Raw genomic sequence first — 25,103 nt, forward strand, 5'->3', positions numbered from 1 at the left:
TAGACTACAAGGTCAATTTGTAATCAATAATCCCTGAAGGATTTTATAAGAGAGGTAACACTTTTGTGACATGGATAGAGTACAGCTCCATCAATACACACTTGCAAACAAAATAGACCTAGGTCTTCTGCTGCATACTATACTGGCATATCATGATCTTTGTTGTTTATTCTACAGAGTACTCCAAAAAAACTGCATAGATTCAGATTTGCCTGTGCATAATATGACAGCAGATCTTGGTCTGTGCTTTTTGCAGTTGGACTTGACTCGTAAGGAAGTATACAGTGTGGCCCACTATAACATAATTGTTGGGGTCCATAGAACCCAACCATTTTATGTACCGAACCATGTTATAATCAGCCAAGTCTGTTTGCTGAAGAAAATGATGCATGTACTAAAAATGGCAGGGGATGGGAGTAATAAAAGCGGGTACAAAAATAGGTGCTTTTGATTAAATGAAGACAAAACTAGTCTGCAATATTCTTGTCTATTGACAGCTTAAATGTGTCAAGTACAATCAATAATGCATTACCTACTATACATGTATGTGAAAAGTCCATGAGTATAAATCACTTATAAAATTCATGTATCAGTCACATCCTGTTAGAAAACACAACACATGTATAAAAAAATGTCCTTGTTTGACTTATATTCCACTGTCAACAAATGTGTCATTGAGTAATTCCCTCAAGTAGTTAATGTTGCTAGTAGTATGTGGCTGTATTTACATGCTACATGTACATGTACTTAAATTGGCCAAGATCTTGGTCAGCTGGAGACAGCTATCATCTTGCTAAGATTACCCAGGGGATGATGCTATTCATTGGGAAATGAAAACAATATGACATGAAACAGTTTAACAAAATATATTTTCAAGATGCCCCACCTAAAGTTAACTTGTAATGAAAGATTTTTGTTCGCTTGCTTTGATGAAGGGTACATGCATTATTGAAGTCATCGCTAAAGGCCAGCTTTGAAGGACCAAACAAATGCCCCACATTAATTGAGACTGAAATTTTATTTTCATTTGCTTTAAGTATTTATTCAAAACAATCAGTGTTTCAAAGGTAATCAATCAGGTTTTTTTGAAGTAGCCATTCTTGTTAATGCCTTCAGAGGTTGGTCGGTTGTAGCTAGTCTAGTAACAGAACTATCTGAGTATACGTATGACATCATACAGTACGCAGGCCAGAGATCAGCATAAGTGAATTATGATATATCAATACACTAAGGTGGTTTGTCACTATGAACAAAGGAAAGATAGTTTCCAGTGCATTTTATATCCATGTTTGCAGGTTCCTTTTATGGTGTCTTTAAATTTCCCCACTCCAAACCCATGTTTAAACATCCAAAAATGTTTTTACTAAAACTTTGCCAGATGGTATATTTTATCACCAGCAAGGGAAAAAAATCACAATTTGAGACATTGACAAAGGTCAACATATAAACATTTTACATGTTATTTGTTATACTTTTAAGAAGAAAAGTTACATTTTTTCTTGTGCTAGAAAAATACATGGATATAAAATTTCAGTCATCTTATATTGGAATTCATATATGATTTCTTCTGCAAAATGATAATAAACTTTTAAACGTTATTTTTTATACTTTAAGAAAAAAACGAGTAGATTTCTTGTATTTGAAAATCACATGTACATAAATTTTGAGAGCTACACCACAGCTGTCCTATATTAGAATTTATTTGCGATATCATCCCTGAACTTTTTAATAATTATTTTTGATACTTCTAAGAGGAAAAACTTATTTTTTCTTGTATGAGATAAATAAATACATGTATATGAAATTTTGGAAGACATGCCATGACTGTGTTATATCTGAATTTGCATTATAACAGTGTGCTATAACAGAATCACGCCATATATGGTAATAGTGTCCCAATGCCCATTTTTATTGCAATTTTTTAGGAGTTTATACCTTTTCACCAGACAATGGCTGAAACTTGTCTACCCTTACGTGTAGTTGACAGAAACAAAATTGTATTACTACTCTCTCGTTTGTGGCAGCATGCCTTTAGATGAGTTAATTTTGTTGTTGTTTCAATGTTTTGAACTCCAAGTAAAAGTAACATATGGGCATATCTTCATGCAATTTTCATATAAATATGGGGGGGCAGAGTGGTCTATGGTGTTCACCTTTACAAACCACTGGCATCTCACCTGTTTGTGGATGTGAGAAAGTTTGCCAGTAGTTTTCCATTGGTTGGTGGTTTTTCTCAGTCTTGCCAAGTTTGTTCCTCCACTAAATATATAAAACTAGTGATATCATATATCCCGATACTGAGGTATTTTTGAAGTTGGTACAATATCAACAGAAAATATAGATCAGCAATATACATGTGCCCAGCCCATGTAAATCCATTCCAGTTCACTGCAGTACAGAACACTAATACAGAGTATCTTGTTGGCTGTAATCAGCTGTATCCTTGGCCATTAGTTATTTGCAAATTTTAATTAACTCTGATAGTAAAACATTTTAAAGAAATGGCAGTATTCTGATACAACTTAAGCTAATGATAATATCATTTCAAAACTCCAGGGAGACTACTTTGTGTCAGAGACACTATTATATAAAGAATGAAATTGCTCTGTTCATTGGCTTTCTGTAATAGGCAGTTTTTATATATTATTAAGATACATCAAAAAATGTTTGTCTCTCTTTATACAGTTGGATTACCTTCAAGTGTCCATTGCATCAGGAGTTAAGAAAGATAAAAGATGTAAGAGAAATATGTTGACGAGAAAATTTTATATTGGTAAGTTTAGCAGATTCTGTAACTTTTAATTTAAAATAATATAAAGTTTGGGAGATCGTTTGCATAGGTTATGTTTTTACAGTACTATTTGTTATCTGTTATAAGCCAGATGAGCAAAATCTGGCTCACTTGGGCCTGTTGTTTTGAGCAGTATCCTCACAAAATTGAGCTAAAAAATAATTTTTCCAGTGCACATTAGGGATATTGCATTGAATACGGAAATGAAGAAAACAAAGCATTAAGCGTTTACATATTTAAATTAATTATTGTTTTTCTTATAACAACGCTTGTTGCACTTTATTTGCTTTAATATTCCAAGGAAATGAGAGCTAAGTGCTTTTCCCAATGTCACACAGAAGCAGCTGACCAGGACTGACCTGGACAGTTTTAAATCTGCAACTCTTTGGATCATGAGTCCAATGCTGTACCATCTGAGCTTCAGAAAGATAAATAAAGTTAGAATTTATATCAGTCAAGATTCTTGTTGTGTGATCTGATTCTTTGTTTATTAGTGTAACATAACTTTTCAAGTCATGTGCCTCATGGCACAATGATCCCAATGATATCAGTGTGTGCTTTGAGGGACGGATCATAAGGTATCTGCCCGACGTAACTTCAGAAGGGTGTAGTTTTTGCCAGTTTGGCTCCAGACTGATATCTGCAGATTAGCTATGCAGATTAACTATTGCAGATATGAGCTCTGTAGACTGAGACTATTGGTTTAGGCAGATTTTTTACAATACTGTGCATAATGATTAGCGTACACCATTTTCAACCCTTGTATTTTCGGGTGTCCTGGTTAGGTATATGCATTTTATAAATGAATGCAGATTACTAATGAGCTATTACAGTTAATTATGTAGGGTAGGAGAATGGTGTGTTTTCATTAATACTCTGTTGTATACTTACACTGTGTTAATGATTGGAGATACTTATTTGATTTAATTCATGTTTGAGTCTGGTACAAGTCAGGTTTGAGTCTGGTACAAGTCAGGTTTGAGTCTGGTACAAGTCAGGTTTGAGCCAGGTACAAGTCAGGTTTGAGAATGAAATTTAATTGGAAACTGACAAAGGGTGACATCTGACTTGTAGGATTTGTTATAAAAAATTTGACAAATGACACAGTACACCCTTATTATAGTGCTTTCCATGTGAGCCATAAATAATATAGCCATTCAGAGAGACTACCATTAATGATGTACATGATCCAGTACACCCTTATTATAGTTCTGTCCATGGGAAGCATAGAGTTTACAGCCTTTTAGGGAGACTACCTTAAAATGAAGTGCATGATACGATACACCTCATTATAATGCTGTCCTTGGGAGCCATATATAATACTTTCTTATAGTGAGACCTCTTTTTAAGGAGGTACATAGTAACTACACCTCATTATTATGCTATCCATGGGAATCATACAGTTTGCTTCCTTATAATGAAGTACCTGATACAGTACTCCCTCACTGTAATGCTTTCCATGGGAGCATATAGTGTACCTGTTTATAGTGGTACCATCTTATAGTGAAGTAGATGATACAGTACTTAAACATTATAATGCTGTGTATGGGATCCAATGAGTATATTGCCCTAGTATGATACCATTTTATATTGAAGTACAGTATACATGTAACTTTCCTACCACATAATGAAATGGTCTCAATAAGAAAACTGCCATAAACCAAGAACTGCATTATAATGAAGGGCCTTACATTGAAGAAGTGAAAAGAATCAATGCATCACAGGGATATTGAGAGGTCATATGACCAACTCTACCTTGTGTGATGTAATATCATGCAGGACCCGTTTTTTATGCTTCACTTAGTTTATATTTTTTGTACTGCTATCCTGAAAACACCTGCTTGCCTAACTGAAACATAGGTAATAAATTTTCAATAACAAGCATTATATAAACTGATGAATGAAGATTGGCATCCAGCTAGTGAAGCTGCAGGATGGTAAGACTATTGGAAATAATGCCTCTTTTTAGTGAAGCTGTGGCATTGCTAAAGACATCACAGTCAATAAATAAACAGGACTGAGGCATTTCTGCATTCCAGCTCCACCATAAGCTAACCTTGTACCCATTTAGGGCTGAAATGTTCTGATTGGCTCATCACATTAAGCTTTTTAACCAATCAGCATGTTGGACATCAGAATAGTACAAGCCTGTTGTGCAAATGGTGTGTAGATATATTGTGCTGTTTGCTAATGATTGTATTTGTGTTTAGGGTGGCTCAGTATAACATAGGAAATCCTGATTTGGTAGTGTTGGTTCACAGGTGATGTCAGTGCACATGTAGAATTTGTGTATTGGTGGGCTTTCATATAATGCTGAAAGACCTCATTTTTGGGGCATGATGTGCAAAATGAGTAACCCTCAAAATCACTGTTCTTTCTGTTCATGGTAGAATTATGCATTACATGTGTTTTCTTTTACTTTAAATATGTTCTGTGTAGCTGTCTGTTGAATCATGAAATACTTTTGTTATGTCATGTCTGTAAAATAGCTTATATAAAGCTAGTTTTTATGTATTTTTACCCAGACCACCGATGTTAAATAAAATTTCTTGTATGTTTTTTTTTCTTCTATGTACAAGCAGGCAGTGTTGGTGGGCTACAATCACTGATCTTGTTCATACATGCCATTTTTTGCCAACAACCATTTTTGTCATAAATGTAAGTGTGAAAGTGCACATCGTACCAAAGCTAAGTAAATTAACTATAATGAATAACAGTTAATCAGCTTTATTCATTTTCTTATACATTATTTTCACTACACTTCACACATTTAAATTCATCTATCCAAGTACTGTTAATCTTACAAACATTTTTTTCTTCTTCAATGGTATATTTTCCTCTTTTGATTCCATTAGCATACATTTCAGTATTGTACCAAAATTATTTTATTTCCAAAGAGTTCAAGAACTTTGATACTTTTCAGGTAGCCTGCAATTTATAAATCATGCAGTACTCCATGTTGAAATGTGTGTACCAGTGAAGTTGAGTAAATGCATCATCACAATGTTGTGTGCCAGATTTTATTGGTTGTTAAGTAGATAACAACTTGATTGACCGATTATAATAGTCCTAAACAGTCCACTGAATGTTGTTTTAGCATGAAATACTTATGCTTGGCAGATGTTGTTGTAGCTTGAAATACTTGTGCTTGGCAGATGTTGTTGTAGCTTGAAATATTTATGCTTGGCAGATCTTGTTGTAGCTTGAAATATTTATGCTTGGCAGATGTTGTTGTAGCTTGAAATATTTATGCTTGGCAGATGTTGTTGTAGCTTGAAATACTTATGCTTGGCAGATGTTGTCATAGCTTGAAATACTTATGCTTGGCAGATGTTGTAGCTTGAAATATTTATGCTTGGCAGATGTTTTAGCATGAAATACTTACGCTTGGCAGATGTTGTTGTAGCTTGAAATACATATGCTTTGCAGATGTTGTTGTAGCTTGAAATACTTATGCTTGGCAGATGTTGTAGCTTGAAATATTTATGCTTGGCAGATGTTGTTTTAGCATGAAATACTTATGCTTGGCAGATGTTGTTGTAGCTTGAAATACATATGCTTGGCAGATGTTGTTGTAGCTTGAAATACTTATGCTTGGCAGATCTTGTTGTAGCTTGAAATAGTTATGCTTGGCAGATGTTGTTTTAGCATGAAATATTTATGCTTGGCAGATGTTGTTTTAGCATGAAATACTTATGCTTGACATATCTTGTTGTAGCATGAAATACATACGCTTGGCAGATGTTGTTGTAGCTTGAAATACTTATGCTTGGCAGATGTTGTAGCTTGAAATATTTATGCTTGGCAGATGTTGTTTTAGCTTGAAATATTTATGCTTGGCAGATGTTGTTGTAGCTTGAAATACTTATGCTTGGCAGATGTTGTTGTAGCTTGAAATACTTATGCTTGGCAGATGTTATAGCTTGAAATATTTATGCTTGGCAGATGTTGTTTTAGCATGAAATACTTATGCTTGGCAGATGTTGTTGTAGCTTGAAATACTTATGCTTGGCAGATGTTGTTGTAGCTTGAAATACTTATGCTTGGCAGATGTTATAGCTTGAAATATTTATGCTTGGCAGATGTTGTTTTAGCATGAAATACTTATGCTTGGCAGATGTTGTTGTAGCTTGAAATACATATGCTTGGCAGATGTTGTTGTAGCTTGAAATACTTATGCTTGGCAGATGTTGTTGTAGTTTGAAATACATATGCTTGGCAGATCTTGTTGTAGCTTGAAATATTTATGCTTGGCAGATCTTGTTGTAGCTTGAAATATTTATGCTTGGCAGATCTTGTTGTAGCTTGAAATACTTATGCTTGGCAGATGTTGTTTTAGCATGAAATAATTATGCTTGGCATATCTTGTTGTAGCTTGAAATACATATGCTTGGCAGATCTTGTTGTAGCTTGAAATACATATGCTTGGCAGATCTTGTTGTAGCTTGAAAGCTAAATAACATCCCTAGCTTGAAATACTTATGCTTGGTGGATTTGTGATTTAGGGAGTTTTTGTCTGCAAATCAGTAAATATAAAGATTGGGGCCAAAATCAAAAGATTACTGGACAATCGGAGAGACATGGCATGTGTGCGTGTTAGATAGATAAATAGGAAAGTTTAAGACCTCCTTGTCCAAGATGAAAGTGTTTACTGAGATGCTTATTGCATTTACTTTGCATGCACATTTGACTGGTATTGGATGGCACCTTGTATAGATATCAGTGTATACAGTAGGTTTTTGTGGCTGAATACAATAGTGGGTAGGGACACACAAATTATCAGTGTACACATTAGCTGAATACAGTACATATTGGCTAGGGACACACAGAGTATCAGTGTATTTAGTAGCTGAATGCAGTAGTGACTAGGGACACACAGATTCTCAGTGTATATAATAGCTGAATAAAGTAGTGGCTAGGGACACACATATTACACTGGACAACAAATTTTTACAAAAGTCATGTTACTGAAATAAAATTAGTCAATTCTTATCAATTTTTATGTGCTGAAAACGAATATGACAGTCAAATTGCAAAATTGGCTCTAGTTTTTTTGTAATCTGCAAGAAATTAATGTTTACATAACGAAATGCATTCCAATAGTAAAAGGTCAACTGTAATAGCCTACCTATAAAAAATCAAGTCATTGACTACATCTTAGATTTCTTCGCCTGTCTCTTGTACAGCTGTTCGGGAGCATCTCTGAGGAGTGTCCAGCAGTAGTCAGCCAGCATTGTAGTGGACCATTTTCCCTGGTATCTTTGTTCCATTGTTGCGATATCTTGATGAAAACGTTCGCCGTGTTCATCACTAACAATACCACAGTTGCTAGGAAAGAAATCCAAATGGGAATGAAGGAAGTGAATCTTTAGAGACATATTGCAGCCAAGTTTCTTATACTTCATCAACATGTCTTCTACTAGTTCCTTATAGTTTTCTGCCCTAACATTTCCGAGGAAGTTTGTAGAAACTAGGCGAAAAGCATTCCATGCTTGTTTCGCGTCACCTTCCAGAAAGTTGTTGAACCGGTCATCTTTGAAAAGCTCTCGAATCTGAGGACCCACAAAAACTCCCTCTTTAATCTTTGCTTCGCTGAGTCGAGGGAATTTTTCATGCAGGTATCGGAATGCTGGCAAAGTCCGGTCAATGGCTTTCACGAAGTTCTTCATCAAACCTAGTTTGATGTGAAGGGGTGGTAGCAAGATTTTCTGAGCCTCAACCAGAGCTGGGTGTTGGATATTCTTCTCTCCAATGGCTACATTCTGCCTGTGAGTCCATTCCTTCCTCATGTAGTGCATTTCCCTTGCTCGGCTATCCAACTCGCATAAGAAACACATGTATTTTGTATATCCTTGCTGCAGTCCCATTAAAAGGGCAACTACCTTCAAATCACCACAGAGGTGCCAGCTGTACTTGTTATACTCAATGGAATTCAGTAGCTGCCTTAAGTTATCGTATGTCTCTTTCATGTGGACAGCATACGCTACTGGAATAGATGGAAGAATGTTTCCATTGTGCAAAAGCACAGCCTTGAGACTCAGTTTCGAAGAGTCCACAAATAGTATCCATTCTTGTGGGTCATGAGTGATTTTTAAAGCATTCATGAGGCCCTCAATATCGGAACAGAATATCAGATTACTTTCCTTTCTGAAGAAAGGCTCCAATTGCTGGTGGCGCTTTCGATATGCAGTAATTGTGACATCTTCTTCTAGAAGATTCCATTGTTGGAGTCTTGATCCTAGCAATTCTGCCTTGTTCTTTGATAAGTCCAAATCATGAATCAGGTCATTTAGTTCTTCCTGTGTTATTCTGTGTGGGGTTGATGATGCACCACAGTGAAAATCTGGATCACTGCATGCTGATGGACCAGGAGAAGAACAGGTTGACTCACCTTTGTCTTCGTCAGATGAATCAAGAGAATATTCTGCTGGAGGTTCTGGAATAGGAAGTCCCTCACCATGTGGAACTGGTCTCAATGCAGACGGAATGTTTGGGTAGACTATTCTCGACTTCTTTCGCTTCGTTATTCCGCCGGAAAGAGGAGGAACCAAGCAGAAGTAACAGTCATTTAGGTGGTTGCTTGGCTCTCTCCACACCATTGGGACTGCAAACGGCATTGATGACCTTTTGCAATTCAACCACTGTGAAAGCTGTGTTGTACATGTAGCACAGCATATATGCGGAGCCCAAGGCTTGTCTTGGTCACCAACCTTGCATCCGAAGTAAAGATGATATGCCTTCTTCACTTGAGAATTGATACTTTTCTTCTGGTTGGCAAATGTCACTTCCCCACAAATATAGCAAAAATTGTCCGCAGTATTAACACACTTTCGAGGCATTACTGTTCTTTATTGTACGTAAATGGATAAAATAATAAGTTTTATGTAACAGTAGCTTGAACTGTCTCGCACAACGTCTAAAATATTTTAAATGCTGAACCTATCTGATTGGGCTTTATATAGTACACTGCTTACGTCAGCTTCAGCAGCCGCCTGGCATTAGTATAATAGGCCTACACATGTATAGTACACTGCTGACGTCAACTTACTTCAGCAGCCGCATGGCATTAGTATTGCATTGCATCAGAAAATGATGCAATCAACTGTGGATGATGTGAGCATGATGGTATTATGCAATGTTACATCATTATTCCGGATGTTGCTGCAGTCCTACTGGAGAAATTTACACAGTGAAACATAGAAAATGAGGTATATGAATATCTTCAAAACGAGAGCCAATACAAATTTTTCACGGTTATATTCGTGTTCGGCACACCAAAATACTACAGATTAGGGCCTTTTCAAGTCAGTAATGATTTCACTGTTGACCAGTGTTATCAGTGTTTATAGTAGCTGAATACAGTAGTGGCTAGGGACACATATTATCAGTGTATATAGTAGCTGAATAAAGTAGTGGCTAGGGACACACATATTATCAGTGTATATAGTAGCTGAATACAGTAGTGGCTAGGGACACACAGATTACCAGTGTATATAGCAGCTCAACTACACTAGTGGCTAGGGACACACATATTCTCAGTGTATACAATAACAAAATAGAGTAGTGGCAAGGACTCAGATTTTCATTGTATACAGTAGCTAGATTTTCATTGTATACAGTAGCTAAATACAGTAGTGGCTAGGGACACACATATTATCAGTGTATATAGTAGCTAAATACAGTAGTGGCAAGGACTCCGATTATCAGTGTGTACAGTAGCTGAATACAGTAGTGGCTAGGCACACATATTATCAGTGTATATAGTAGCTGAATAAAGTAGTGGCTAGGGACACATCAGTGTATATAGTAGCTGAATACAATAGTGGCTAGGGACACACATATTATCAGTGTATATAGTAGCTGAATAAAATAGTGGCTAGGGACACACAGATTATTAATGTATATAGTAGCTTAATACAGTAGTGGGTAGGGACACACAAATTATCAGTGTATATAGTAGCTAAATACAGTAGTGGCTAGGGACACACATATTATCAGTGTATATAGTAGCTAAATACAGTAGTGGCAAGGACTCAGATTATCAGTGTGTACAGTAGCTGAATACAGTAGTGGCTAGGGACACATTATCAGTGTATATAGTAGCTGAATAAATTAGTGGCTAGGGACACATCAGTGTATATAGTAGCTGAATACAATAGTGGCTAGGGACACACATATTATCAGTGTATATAGTGGCTGAATAAAATAGTGGCTAGGGACACACACAGATTATTAATGTATATAGTAGCTTAATACAGTAGTGGGTAGGGACACACAAATTATCAGTGTATATAGTAGCTAAATACAGTAGTGGCTAGGGACACAGATTATCAGTGTGTACAATAGCTGAATAAAGTTGTGGCAAGGACTCAGATTATCAGTGTGTACAGTAGCTGAATGCAGTAGTGGCTAGGGACACAAATATTATCAGTGTATATAGTAGCTGAATACAGTAGTGGCTAGGGACACATATCATCAGTGTATATAGTAGCTGAATACAGTAGTGGCTAGGGACACACATATTATCAGTGTATATAGTAGCTGAATACAGTAGTGGCTAGGGACACACATATTATCAGTGTATATAGTAGCTAAATACAGTAGTGGCAAGGACTCAGACTATCAGTGTGTACAGTAGCTGAATACAGTAGTGGCTAGGGACACATTATCAGTGTATATAGTAGCTCAATACAGTAGTGGCTAGGGACACACATATTATCAGTGTATATAGTAGCTGAATACAGTAGTGGCTAGGGACACATATTATCAGTGTATATAGTAGCTGAATGCAGTAGTGGCTAGGGACACACATATTATCAGTGTATATAGTAGCTGAATACAGTAGTGGCTAGGGACACACATATTATCAGTGTATATAGTAGCTGAATACAGTAGTGGCTAGGGACACAAATATTATCAGTGTATATGTAGCTGAATGCAGTAGTGGCTAGGGACACATATTATCAGTGTATATAGTAGCTGAATACAGTAGTGGCTAGGGACACACATATTATCAGTGTATATAGTAGCTGAATACAGTAGTGGCTAGGGACACACAGATTATTAATGTATATAGTAGCTTAATACAGTAGTAGGTAGGGACACATATTATCAGTGTATATAGTAGCTAAATAAAGTAGTGGAGTGGGACACACAGAGATTATTAATGTATATAGTAGCTGAATACAGTAGTGCCTAGGGACATGTACAGATTATCAGTGTCTTCAATAGCTTATAGTAGCTAATACATTAGTGTCTAGGGACATGTACAGATTATCAGTATTTTCAGTAGCTTATAGTAGCTAAATACAATAGTGGCTCATGACATGTACAGATTATCAGTGTTTTCAGTAGCTTATAGTAGCTAAATACAATAGTGGCTAAGGACATGTACAGATTATTAGTGTCTTCAGTACCTTTTAGTAGCTAATACAGTAGTGCCTAGGGACATGTACAGATTATCCATGTCTTCAATAGCTTATGGTAGCTGAATACAATAGTGGCTAGGGAAATGTACAGATTGCAACAAGTTTTGGTGATGCCCAACTTGAATAAAATTGTTTTAAGGCTTTTCCAGTCAAATGTATATTGGAAAATAACCTGACCATATGTTATCTAGAATCTTGCTGTAATGATGTTATTATTATTATTATTATTATTATTTCTAGAGTTAGCATAGAAATGTTATACTTTTTAATGATTTTCCGAAATGATTTAAAAAGAACAAATTTCCTTCATTTCTACCATACACCTATCACTACTAGTGTACAAAATGTGTAGACTTCATCATGCAGTAAATGTAAGGATCTGGACCATTGTTTATTCACTCAGACAACATTCTGGGGCAATTAAATAAATCTTCCCCTACCTTGTTCACATGTCAGTATCATGAAGCATTGTTGTTACTCTCTTTAAATGAAACACTTTGTTGAGCTTTGTTTATTCTCATCTTGAATTGGAGCAGACTTGAAATCTACTTGTACAGTTTTTGATACTGTAACAGTAAATATTTACGATTGTTTCAAGGGTTCCTGGTGGCATTCCTAAGTACTCTCTTTCTTGAATATCAACAAACAAGGCTGAAAAAACCTAGAATAAGTTAATGATCTGGAATTAAGATTTCCATGGAGTTGCTTGCCCAATGTTGCAGGCCAGTGGATTATTCTGATCCTGAAGGGTCTGTTGTGAGGTATGTAAATATGTATTGTGTTGTACTCTGCATACAAGTGTCATCTGTTGTAATACACTTTGATAACTCACCATCATCTGTTGTAATACACCTATTCATAACTTACTGTTATCTCTTATAATACACCTTGATAACTGTCATCTCTTGTAATACATCATGATAACTCATTGTTATCAATTGTAATATACCTTGATAACTCACAATCATCTGTTGTAATACACCTTGATAACTCACTGTCATCTGTTGCAATACACTGCTTGATAACTGTCATCTGTTGCAATACACTGCTTGATAACTCACTGCCATCTGTTGCAGTACACTGCTTGATAACTCACCTTCATATGTTGTAATGCACCACTTGATAACTCACTGTCATCTGTTGTAATACACCTTGATAACTCACCATCGTATTTTGTTGTTGTTGTTGTTGTTGTAGGGTTTAACTCCATTTTTCAGCACACGATAGGCTATACATGTTTTATAAAACAGATAGTCCACCGATGCTGAATGTCTGGCTGCATCAAGAAATAAGTTGCATAACTTTAAAAACATTTGTTGTTGTTGCGGGGGTTTAATGCCATTTTTCAGCACACAATAGGCTGTGCATGGCTGCCAGTATTATTGGTGGAGGAAGAACCTGGGGAAACCCTGGAAAGAACCACCGACCCATGAGAAGCTACTGGCAAGCTTTCTCACATACCCACATTGGCTGAATCTGAGACTCGAACCCATGCAGACAGCAGTGATCTGTAATGGGGAGCGCTTTATATTTTGTAATGCACCTTTTGAGATCTCACCATCATCTGTTGTAATTCACCTTGATAACTCACTGTCATCTGTTGTAATACACTTTGATAACTCACTATCATCTGTTGCAGTACACTGCTTGATAGCTCACTGTCATCTGGTGCAGTACACTGCTTGATAATTCACCATCATCTGTTGTAATACACTTTGATAACTCACTGTCATCTGTTGCAGTTCACTGCTTGATAACTCACTGTCATTTGGTGCAGTACACTGCTTGATAACTCACCATCATCTGTTGTAATACACCTTGATAACTCACTGTCATCTGTTGTGATACACCTTGATAACTCAAATTCATATGTTCTAATACATCTTGAAGCTTTGTCTTTCCTTAGAATCTACCTGTAAGTTTTACTGCCAAATTACGATTGGCTTCATTCCTCAGAGTAACCCTATTGATCAGCAGTCTGTCTAGGCGAATACCAAATTTTCCTTTTACAAGCTGGAAGGTATCATTTGGGTTGAATTGTAATCACACCCTCAATCTCAATTTTTGATTGGATATCGCTGTGGACCAGTCCGATCAAACTTAGTGGACAGTGTCCCTCTCGCTGTCTGTCAACATGGTTATGGAAAAGAATATGCCTCATTCACCCTGTGGACTTTCTTTTGATCTTTGAACAAACTTTTAACATATTAACATATAGGTGTAATACGGCAAGCCTTTGTTAAGTGATGCGAGTCGTCGCCTTCACCAACTCAAGTTTCCGGTCTCTGTCTGGCCACGGTAACCTTGCCTAATAGTTCAACACTAACCCCGTGGCAATGTTTAGAGATCAAACACAAGGCCGCAGTAATATTCCCAAGACAAGTAGATTATAGCTTATAAATGACTTTAGGGGCCATCCATTTAGTATGTACACAAAAATCTGGAAAAGCTTGACCCCTCTGCATACTTTTTTACACACATCCAACCTGTGTACACACACTTGACATCCTCTCCACCAAATTCTATAGAATGGCCTATATTTAATCCACGCAGAAATGATCAAGGATTAATAATATTAATGTGTTTTATAAAACAGATGGTCCACCAACGCTGAATGTCTGGCTGCATCAAAGAAATAAGTTGCATATTTTAAAAACGTTTGTTGTTGTTGTTGTTGTTGTGGGGTTTAATGCCATTTTTCACCACACGATAGGCTATGCATGGTGGCCAGTATTGATGGTGGAGGAAGAACCCGGAAAACCCCGGAAAGAACCACCGACCCATGAGAAGCTACTGGCAAGCTTTCTCACATACCCATATTGGCTGAATCGTAGACTCCAACCCACGCAGACAGAGGTGAGATGGCAGTGATCCGTAACGGAGAGTGCTTTAGACCACTGTGCCACTTGGGGCCCCTAAAAATGTTTGTCTAGTATCTGCTAAAATTCTAACGCTGACTGAACCCAGTTGAACAGGTTATGTATTAAACAAATTATTATCGAGGCCACCCTCTTTTTCCTATGTATACATACATTATCAGTAGGGCCCCCCCCCCAAGCGTATGCATTTGGGTTACCCCCCATTCCCCCTTCATGCGCATGTACTAAATGGATGACCCCTTATAACTGGGGCTTAGCAAACGTGACAATAACTCACTGGCAAGCTTTCTCACATGCCCATATTGTGAGAAATTAGGTTCTGTTGTAATACACCTTGATAATTCACCTTCATCTGTTGTAATACACCTTGATAATTCACCTTCATCTGTTGTAATACACCTTGATAATTCACCTTCATCTGTTGTAATACACCTTGATAATTCACCTTCATCTGTTGTAATACACCTTGATAATTCACCTTCACCTGTTCTAATACACCTTGATAATTCACCTTCATCTGTTGTAATACACCTTGATAATTCACCTTCATCTGTTGTAATACACCTTGATAATTCACCTTCATCTGTTGTAATACACCTTGATAATTCACCTTCATCTGTTGTAATACACCTTGATAATTCACCTTCATCTGTTGTAATACACCTTGATAATTCACCTTCATCTGTTGTAATACACCTTGATAATTCACCTTCGTCTGTTCTAATACACCTTGATAATTCACTCTCTGTTCTAATACACCTTGATAATTCACCTTCATCTGTTGTAATACACCTTGATAATTCACCTTCATCTGTTCTAATACACCTTGATAATTCACCTTCATCTGTTCTAATACACCTCTTGATAACTTACTCTCATCTGTTGTAATACACCTTGATAATTCACTCTCATCTGTTGTAATACACCTTGATAATTCACCTTCATCTGTCCTAATACACCTTGATAATTCACCTTCATCTGTTCTAATACACCTCTTGATTACTCACTCTCATCTGTTGTAATACACCTTGATAATTCACCTTCATCTGTTCTAATACACCTTGATAATTCACCTTCATCTGTTGTAATACACCTTGATAATTCACCTTCATCTGTTGTAATACACCTTGATAATTCACCTTCATCTGTTCTAATAAAACCTTGATAATTCACCTTCATCTGTTGTAATACACCTTGATAATTCACCTTCATCTGTTGTAATACATCTTGATAATTCACCTTCATCTGTTGTAATACACCTTGATAATTCACCTTCATCTGTTGTAATACATCTTGATAATTCACCTTCATCTGTTGTAATACACCTTGATAATTCACCTTCATCTGTTGTAATACACCTTGATAATTCACCTTCATCTGTTCTAATACACCTTGATAATTCACCTTCATCTGTTCTAATACACCTTGATAATTCACCTTCATCTGTTCTAATACACCTTGATAATTCACCTTCATCTGTTCTAATACACCTCTTGATAACTCGCTCTCATCTTTTGTAATACACCTGTTAATAACTCAAACACAGTGGTTTCAGAAAACATTGACTACAGCATAAACGAGGGCAGAAATTACTAAGAGACCTCAGAAAAACTAAGAAAGGGATGGAACGCAGTATTGAGAAGATACTGGGATGGGTGGGGGGTGGTGAATAGTTGAGTATTCATTTTATAATTTTGTTGCGAAAAGTTTCAGTAAATAGCTTTTTTTAATGAAATTGTTCACTTGACCTTTATTTTAAGATAACCACTCTCTAAATTATTGTTTAAAACATTACTTCAAGAGTCTTCAGCACAAATATCACATGTATACCAATGAAAACATTGTGTATTACATCACTGCTTCTTGCATATAAATATGGCTACATTTCAGTGTTATAAAAACAAGATTGTTTTTGTCAAAAATACTGACATTTAATTTAGAGAAACAACAACATTAAAACTATTTTTTATTGTTTTATTGGTTAAATATCAATGTCGTGATTTCATTGCAAGTAATAGAGAAATTACTGCTCAACCCTGAGCAAACCTCTGAGTACCAGTTTGGGAATTTTAAATTCACAGCAAACGAGTCTGAGTACCAGTTTGGGAATTTTAAATTCACAACAAATGGGTCTGAGTACCAGTTTGGGAATTTTAAATTCACAGCAAACTTTGGAACTTGCTTTTCCATAATGAACCCAATCTGTGACACTAATCTTTTCATGCACTGAGGACACCTATTGCTTGGTTCCCTTACTATCCATGATTATATTTGCTAATGACTAGGATAAACCACTGTTTAAAGTTAGATTAAAGTTTGGTTACTTACATGCTAATATTTAAAATGGTGTTGGCTTGCTCATTGAAATGAGTTGACACTTGAAGATGATTGATAGATAGGATTTGCATGCTCTTTTTGGCAGGTGCCCCTATTTACTCGTCTTGATACAAAAGACGTAATTACATGTAATGGGATAATACAAAGCAGGTCTTTTTCTGCAACAGTTTGATCTTCAAGTTGGAGATTAAAACAGTTGGCACTTAATTAGGTTTTGATGGAAACTCCAATAGGCATCGCTGCAATGGTAAATTGACACTTTTCATGTTTGGATACGTCAGGGCATAATGCAGTTATGATGATTACACTGGAGCCAACTTAAATTGATAAAACTGAAACACGAATTTCGCTGGACAAGACTTGTGTCATCATATTTGTTTCTTAAAGTATTTTCAACAGTAAGTGTTACTAACAATTGAATTGATTGATATTTCTTCATTTAGGGTATTGTCATTTATAGTGTACTGAGAATTTGTTTGATAAGAAAATGTAAAAAGAATATATGACTTCTTATTAAAAGCTGCGAATTTCATGATGTTGGTTCAAATTTCATGGTACTAACTGCCATTTTTGATGATAAAATGTAATATATCAAAATATAATTTATACATTTTAATCACAACTATATTCATGTTCTGCAAAAATAAAAACATATTTTTCGGTATTTTTTTATAAAAGAAAAATAACACCCATTACTACCCCCACCCCCAACTTTATAAACAGTTTCACAAGTTATCTGAGCTCATTAAATTGATGGAGTAATTTATTGTTCCTGATAATTTATAGAAGGAGAAGAACATTCTGACACATTTTGAAAAGCTGTTTGGATCTGGGCTTTCTGTGTGCTATAGTCTAATTCTGCAGATATTAAGACAAAACTGTAATATTTTCAGCATTTCATTCTCTCAGATTTGAGAAATTCTGTGAATCTAATTTTTTTTCTCTGAGGTAATCCAGTTGTATGTATATCTAAAACATTATACAGGGTTTGTATGCTTCCTTGAAACCCTTGAAGCTACTGGATTTGGAATTTTTAAATTCAGTTCCATGACAACCTTGAAAGTACTGGATTTGGAATTGTTAAATTCATTTCCTTGAAAACCTTGAATGTATTGGATTTTGGAATTGTTAAATTCAGTTCCTTGAAAACCTTGAAGGTACTGGATTTGGATTTGTTAAATTTCATTGAAAACCTTGAAGGTACTGGATTTGGAATTGTTAAATTCATTTCCTTGAAAACCTTGATGGTACTAGATTTGGAATTGTTAAATTCATTTCCTTGAAAACCTTGAAGGTACTGGATTTGGAATTGTTAAATTCATTTCCTTGAAAATCTTGAGAGTATGTACTGAATTTGGAATCGTTAAATTCATTTCCTTGAAAACCTTGAAAATTTGCATATTGGTTTTAAAGTCCTTTAAATCATTTTTGCTCCCTTTCACATTATTTTGAACCATTTTGTGTCATACAGTTCCTGGAATATTGGCATGGACTGTTCATCAACAATCTTCTTAAGAGTTGCCGACATTTAAGCTTTCTTGGTGTTCATTATTTATCCTTCCATTTGTGGTGTTCAATTTTACTGTGTCTGAGGTCCCCTAATGTCCTTGAATTTCTCTTGAGCATAAGTGCACAAACCCTTGTTACAGTGAAAAGTGATTTAGTACTGCAAACAGATATATCCTGATGCAATCATAATTCTGTAACAACAGTGACAGGTTACTGACAGTTGTTCCCACGCTTGTAAACACTCTTGTCTCTTCAGAAATTAACCTGTGATTGACACTTGATAAGTAAATGGACACTTTTTAATTAGTATTCCTGCTGTGTTTAAGAAGTTGAAATATTACAGAAACAAAATACATGTTTTGCTTTCGTAGTTTAATAAATCAAAATCAAATCAGAGCGAGTCTTTTTAAAGACCAGCAAGTGGTTATTACATTCCATTTTCATTCTATTATGAATATGTTCACATTAAGAGCTTCAGGTTTAGTTTGTTTCACGAGTGAATCTTTTGGAAAGAAATATGTAAAAAGTCACCATGAACATTATTAGCAATTTTAATATTGCTGTTTACAGATCCATTTGCACACTATATATTTTATTGTTTAAATCAATAACCAAATACGATGCTATTTAATCACCATGATATCAATTAGAGACGAAAAGAAAAGTATTTTTTTTAAACTTAACAAAAATTTCCATCATATCTTGTATGAAAATAATGTAATAATTTAATTTTGACATCATTTTAGTCCTTGGCTGTTACATAGATATTTTTTTTCTCTCAGCCCTTCATTGTTGCTAATATTATCATATACTTGCTCATAAGTTGAATCCGTCTGCAAGTCAGCATATACTCTGAGCAGCCATTGCATAATGCACTGGCAAATCAGGGTCTATTTTGATTGTTCTACTTAATGATGCCAGCAAACTGCATAGATCTAGATCTGCCAGCTCATTAGATGGCAACTCTGAGCTCTGGGTCTTTACATTTTACAGTTGAAACTCAACTTATAAGTGAGTATAGATAGTATTGTTTTATAGGACCAGCTTGTTGCTAGTTAAAGACCAGGTATTGGTTCTGCTATTCTGTAACCCCTGCCAATTCAAACTTGCCTATTTTAACTTCTTCCCTCCCCACTAAAATTCCCTTTGGTCATAATTATCCTATTTGTATCGTTGGACATATATTGCTTTAGGGAAGTGTTCTTAGTCATAACTTAAAATTACTCGTTTGCCGTTTAATAGTTAGAATTACTAGAATTATGTGTTTGTAAAATATATATTTCAGACTTACCTTTTTTGACCTCCACCCCAAACTGAACCACTTAAGTACTGTACATGCCGGTACTCACTTAAATGTCTGATCTGAGTGCAGACTGCACAAACCCAGATCTACTTTTGCATCTATTGCATAATGTGTTGGCAGATCTGGACCTGTGCTGTTTTTGAGGACCAATCAGTAGAATAGACAACACAGACCTAGGTATGTCAGTGCATTGTGCAATGGCAGATCATTGTGTTGTTTGCAGTTGGACCCAACTTGTAAGCAGGTATATATGGTAAGTCATTGAGGTTAAGGACTGTCCCCCAAGGTGCTAGTATATTGTGTGTGTGTTTTTGCGTGAGAGAGAGAGAGAGAGAAAGTTGCTACATATAGTGGGACAAGGAATTGTATTTTATAGTTTTCAAGTTGTGACCTAGAGTTCTACTCGTTTGGTGGATAGTGATTCATTCCCTGGACCAGTATCTTTCTTATGCCTTGGAGATGCACATAGATTGGAAATCCAAATAGTTTCAGTTTTCTGAAGGGGGTGGTGGCTATGTTTCTGGTGGTAAAGAAAATCCTGGGGGCATGGCTCAGTAGTCATAGTCTGACAGGTGTTGACACTTTGGATTTTAATCACAGTACCAACTCTTGTGTATGGCAATCATATTTGCTAATTCCCATTATCACCAGGTAATTATGTATTGTCTGAGTTGGAGAATTTTGCATGAAATGAATAATGTGAATTATTTGACAGGTATCCCTGTATTACTTGATCACAGAATTTAATTATGTGACAGCCACTTTCATTCAGATAGTATATTACTTGCCTGTCCCAGATGCATTTGGTTATTTGCTTGACAATGACAAATTGAATTTGGCAGCAGTTGGTAGACCATTAGACTTGCAACCCAAAGACCAAAAGTTCAGTACCCAGCCAGGCCAGCATTATATGTGCAGTCAGGAATACAATAGTATGCCTTACAATTACCATACTGAATTTGAAGGCATGGGATAGAGAATGCGTGGGAGAGATTGACAGGGCTTTGACAGTATAACATTAATTCACAAATTCATGAGACATCTGAAATTTCCATTGATCATTAATTATGATATAGTATACTTTGTACAGTAGAACCTTTCTTGAAGAACCACACCTTTTGCCAGAAAAGTATGGTCCTTACAGATAGGGGTCTCATGACAGGTCACAACACTATATAACCAGTAAATCTGGCTATTAAGAAGATGGTCTCTGAAGACAGGTGATCTCTTACAGCAATGGTCTTTCAGGACAGGTTTTTTTGTATTAAGACCAAACACAATACAATATTAAGTTGTAAAGCAGTTTATTGTGTGGCTTTAGGTTAACATTTTTTTATATATAATATTATATAAGATAAAATTCAGCTGAGTTAGCGTATTTAGAGTAGATTATGAAATGTATGTTTTGTACTTGGATAAATACATTTCTGCCAGCCTTTTATAGATGCTTATAATCAAGATATTCCGCAGAACTCCATCTGTCAATTAGCACATCTAGAGAATACAGTAGGTCTGGGGTATAAACTTCAGAGAAACTTTGATACTTTTGCTCGCCTACAACAAAGCTTTGCTTGGTGGGAGCCCTAAAATTGCTTTTATTTATCTTGTAGCCAGATAATTTTAAAGTACTACTGTTTGCTTTTTGATTAAATCCAGATGTAGATGCATAGTAAATGAATTACTTATTACATAAAATTTATGTGGATATTATGGAATCAGCAGTAATTTTTCCCCTTGTATGGAAGCCATTGCTGACAAATTATATAACTGAAATAATGTAAGTAAATTTAAAATAAACCAAGAAAACCTACAATAAAACAAACATGCTTGCAAAATAATAATAGTAATAAATCTCACAATAAAATCATTACTCAGATAAAACAAATGAGGCACAAACAAAACCGACAAATGTCAGCTGAAACAAACAAGATACCAATAAAACAAATAAATGCCAAATGAAAAAAAAAACAGTATTTAATCAGAAAGATCAATATTCAAATTAAATAAACAAGGCACAATCAAAACAGACAAATATCTGCAGAAACAAACAACATACCGATGAAACAAGCAAATGCCAAATGAAATAGTCTTAAACAATAAGGTTAATGCTCACAAAATAAATGGGACACAAACAAAACAGACAAATGTCAACAGAAACGAAAAACCATACCAATGAAAAATGGGACACAAACAAAACAGACAAATGTCAACAGAAATGAAAAACCATACCAATGAAAAATGGGACACAAACAAAACAGACAAATGTCAACAGAAACGAAAAACCATACCAATGAAAAATGGGACACAAACAAAACAGACAAATGTCAACAGAAACAAAAAACCATACCAATGAAAAATGCAACTGTCAAACAAAGTAAATGGTACTTTCATGAAATAAACAAACACAAGTTGGTTAAGCTAACGTTAAATTGTACAAAGTAATAACAGAAATGTCCCCATACATATACAAACCCATGTGCAAACACTACTGAAAAATGAATGAAACACAATGGTCAAATGATCAAATGTAGTTTGTTTCTGGATATATTTGTCTGTTTTGTTTGTGCCTCATTTGTCTTGTGTGAATATTGATCTTACTGTTTAAATACAATTTATTTCATACGAAGTTTGCTTGTTTCATTCATATTTTCTTTGTTTCAGCTGAAATTTGTCCGTTTCATTTGTGCATCCCTTGTTTTATTTGTATAGTGATCTTTAATAGTATTTTTATACAAGCATGTTGGTTTCAGTGTAGCTTTTCTTGGTTTATTTTAAAGTTGCTGACATTAATTCAGTGATATATTTATGGTGGTGATGGATTTCTGTGCCCTTGTTGATGATGCACCAGAAAAAAAAATTCTTGCTGGAATTCTTAGAAGACTTGCCTGGAAAAATAATTAGTACATAACATATGCAAATAATTAGTACATAACATATGCAAATAATTAGTATGTCAAATATGCAAAGAGTAATTGAATGATCAGTAGTTAGGTAAAGAAAAGTTTTTATTATTTTATAAATAAATGGGTGATAAACCTAAAAAAAAGCGTGAAGGTAATATATAAAAAAATCATGTTGGTTAAACAGTAACAGTAAAAAGCTAAATCAAATCAGGGTTAGAATTTAATTTCTTTTGCTGCATGTATTTCTTTGTGAGTGGAAAAAAACTCTGCTACAAGATCCCATTTTTTAAAGACCTGTTATTCTTTAGCTTCAGTTTAACACTGTAGCTGTAATTTTTACAATTTTGAATAAGAAGAAGCTTTTCTTTCAGTTTAGCTTTAAATTCTTTCATAGACAAATGCATTAAGCTAGAAAGTTTGGGATTTTTTGTTAGTAGGTAATGCCCACAGTAAAGGGCTATATGCTTATCAATATAACACTGCAAAAACAATCAAGACTTTAAAATTTCAGAAAGTGTCTTAGCTTAAAGGCTTTTCACCATTATAGAAATGATGCCAATCCACCATCAACATATGGCCATTGCTCAGTGTAGTTTAAATATTAACAGAATTTGACCACCTTTGACAGAATGTGTCCAGGCATAAAGACCTTACCAATACTGGACTAATAATGTTAATGGAGAACCATGTTAGGGGGTTAGGGCTAACCCTAACCCAAAGGAATTTGCCTTTACTGAACACTGCTATTTCACCTCTGTTCTTGTGGGTTCATGTCTTGGGCCCGACCAATGTGGGCATATGAGAAAGCTTGCCAGAAACTTCCATTGGGCTCCGGTAGTTCTTCCCAGAATGTTCCTGGATTCTTCCTCCACCAGATGAACTGGCTGCCATGTATAGCCTGTAATGTGTTGAGAAATGTTGTTAAACCCACAGCAACAACAACCACCAATAAGGTTAATGTGCTATCAAGAAAAAGAATCTTGACGAACTTTGAAACAGTTATTTTCATAAGATAAGTATTAATGCAGTTAACAGCATTGGAAGAAATTTCAATTCTCTTGCATTTGGCTCTTAGCCAAATGAGCCATATTAGGGAACCTGGAGCCTTGAGGCTCTTGTTCAATGTTCAAGCATCACATGAGCAAAACTGGATTAAAAGTAATTTGAAAAGAACTGGAAGAAGATGTAGAACCTATTGCTGTTTAATTTGTTTCTATGAAAGTGTTACAGATCACAAAGTTGTCACCAGCTGGGAAGAAAATGTGATTTGGGATCAATCTGAAATTTGCAAGAAAGGCATTCATGCAGAAGACAGGGTTTGTTGATGACACATTACTTTGGAATGTGAATTGATGTAACATATTGTAGGGTTCTGGTTGTTTTTATGTATGTGTAGTATCATTCCAGCCAAACACAATGGACTAAAGTACAGATACCAGTCTGGAAACCATACAGGCTATAAACAGTAGGATATTTGGACATTTGGGAGGATAAAAATCATTTAAAGCTGAGTTAATAGTATTAGGAACATAGTTCCTGGGAAATTGCAGATTTATCATTACTGCCTCAAGTCAATTAGAGAGTCTGTAGCAGTTGCCAAACATAACCAATTACCCAAACATAACCAATTACCACAACATGGATTCTAGGCAGTATTAATTGCTGAGACAGAATGTACCTTACATTCTGTATTATTTCTTTTTTCAGTTCAAAATTATTATGTTTTCATGTATTTAGTCTTAATGGCACTTTTAACATATTGGTTATATCATGTCCAGGAAATTGGACCTAAATGCCTTTCCAAAGAACACATTGAAGCCGCTGACCCAGCCCGACATGATAGGTGGGTATTGTACCTGCATCCCTTGGGTTTAGGAGTCCAGTACCCTTCCAACTGGACCGCTTCGGTGGCCTAGTGGTTAGAGCGTCCGCGTCGGATGCGGGAGGTGGTGG

General features: G+C 35.6%; 1 protein-coding gene across 1 annotated transcript in view; it reads left to right on the forward strand.

Annotated features, from left to right (window-relative positions):
* Nucleotides 1-2,684: 2,684 nt before the first annotated feature.
* LOC149776338 (transmembrane protein 198-like) overlaps nt 2,685-25,103 on the forward strand; it is a 102,441-nt gene continuing 80,022 nt past the window's right edge. The window contains exon 1 of the mRNA XM_089942854.1: nt 2,685-2,773. The gene's annotated coding sequence lies outside the window, so the exon portion shown is untranslated. The remainder of the gene's footprint in view (nt 2,774-25,103) is intronic.

This window comes from Sinohyriopsis cumingii, chromosome 18 (genome assembly GCF_028554795.1).
Source record: "Sinohyriopsis cumingii isolate HCF-2022 chromosome 18, ASM2855479v2, whole genome shotgun sequence".
NCBI classification, from domain to species: domain Eukaryota; kingdom Metazoa; phylum Mollusca; class Bivalvia; order Unionida; family Unionidae; genus Sinohyriopsis; species Sinohyriopsis cumingii.